The sequence below is a fragment of the Eleutherodactylus coqui genome, chromosome 13, assembly GCF_035609145.1.
Source record: "Eleutherodactylus coqui strain aEleCoq1 chromosome 13, aEleCoq1.hap1, whole genome shotgun sequence".
NCBI lineage: Eukaryota > Metazoa > Chordata > Amphibia > Anura > Eleutherodactylidae > Eleutherodactylus > Eleutherodactylus coqui.
Window position 1 is genome coordinate 109,281,850 of NC_089849.1, and position 2,037 is coordinate 109,283,886.

Sequence of the window (2,037 nt, forward strand, 5' to 3'; positions counted from 1 at the left end):
AGTTGTGGTGGCGGCCATATTCAGTTCACTTAGATACAAAAATATCGGATTAGTCATCTTAGTGACTTGGCGGAAGATGATGATTGGGATTTGTTCCCGCCAGGAACTTTTGTTCTAAAAGGAACAATCCCGTGGCCCCTTCAGCAGCACTCTGCGCTCTCACACTAACCTGCTATAGTGTGAGTGCAGAGCGCTGCTGAAGGGGCAGCTTTAAAATCCGCCCCACAGGTCAATTTAAACTGTAGATTGTTTTTCCGCATTATATGGATGAGATTTCTTTAAACGTGTGACTACTTCTCCATTCACTTCTGTGGAGCTGACGGAGATGGTCAAGCACTGAGCTCCCATGAACGGCGGAGTCGTAGTCATGCAATGAGACTAGTGCTACGCGACCAAAATTGCTGTATAGCCCTGCGACCTCACACTCTCGGGCCGGCTTCACACCACTGGTTTCCTATTGTTCAATCCACAGTCGTCGTCCACACGGAGGATCCACAGCAAATCACACGCATTGAAAGATACATACTACTGCTACTTCCTTCACTCTCGCGGTCATCCGCATTACAGATTCTGCAGGAACGCAGGGTCGCCGTCTGGGTTAACGGCCAGATTCCGCTGTGGTATCCCGCATTCGGAATGTGAAGCAGTCGTGTGCAACCGGCCTTACTGAAGACAATGGAGTTGCGATACAACTCACAAGTAGCTGCGACCAATATATTGCAAAAATCCAACCTCGTAGAGGTTTAAGCAATCTATAGGTTGTGGGAACTTGCGCGACCCCATTGATATATTTGAGAATGCAAGTTCACAGGGCTGCACAGCGATCTTTGGTCACATGACCCATGTCATGGCGAAAGACTCCATAGAGCTCCAGCCTTAGGGCTCATGTCCACGACTGTGTTCTCACCGCAGAGACGCAGCGTTTTACGCATACCACCGTGGGCTCTTCGGCCAGATTCACACAGATGTATTTGCGCAGCATATTATGCATGAAAAATATACATGCTAAATACACATCAGTAGAACCCGCTGATTGCAGCGAGTTCCTTCACATAAGTGTATTTTGCATGCGCATTTTGTTAAAAAAAAAAAGCAGTCCCCTTTATTTTCTCGTGCATTTCTGCAGGGGCAGAACATGTATTATTCTAATTACACTAATTGCCCATTTCAATAAATGGCGGCATGGTTGCGTGTTTTTTTGCGCTTGCAAATGTGCTTGATTCGTGCTAACAAAAGTACAGTAAGGGCCGCTTCACACAAACATATTTGTTTCAATGGATGCCTTCAGAATTCTCTTTACTCACACATTTCGCATGCGTGCAAAACCTCACCATGCTCTATTTTTGTGCACATTTGCGCACCAAGGGTCCCTGTACAAGTCTATGGGAAGTGTGCACGTAACCGATTCCTATCTCCAAAAAAAGTTATAATAAACAGCGATAAAAAAGTCTTATAAACTCCAAAATGGTACAAATAAAAACTACAGGACATCACGCAAAAACACGAGCCGTCGCACAAGTATCATGCGATACTTCCGCCATGTATCACGTGGACATGAGGCCTAAATCTAAGTGCTTGGTTGTTAGCAGCCGCAGCTGCGCTGCACCTCTTGCTCATCAGTTTTTTTTCCTGCTTTTGGAAACTGCTGTAGGAAAGGGGGTGCACCAGTACTGGAGGTACTGCAATACCAGGTCAATGTGCGGAGTGGACAGAGCAAGCACTTTTTCCAGCTCCCTGTTCTAAAAATCCATTTAATATATGATCCCCAGATAGGGGACGTATCAGATGCAACACGCTCAGCCAGCACTCCGGGCACACCCACAATGCACTGAGGGAGCCGGAAGACCTTTGCATAGCCCCGCCCAACGCCTTCTCAACCGTGGTGAGCCGTCCCCGCGGGAGACCCGCGCCTGAATGGAGCATGTCCGGATTTTTTCCTGCACGCGGGACCCGCGCCTGCAGGGAAAAATGACATCCGCAGGTATTTTACCACCTGCGGGTGTCTAATGCATCCATATCCATTGCATAGCGCCGATC

At 47.7% G+C, this 2,037-nt stretch overlaps 1 pseudogene; it reads right to left on the minus strand.

The window, feature by feature from the left end:
• Positions 1–1,654: 1,654 nt before the first annotated feature.
• Positions 1,655–1,782, minus strand: LOC136588908 (U2 spliceosomal RNA; annotated as a pseudogene).
• Between the last annotated feature and the right edge of the window lie 255 nt (positions 1,783–2,037).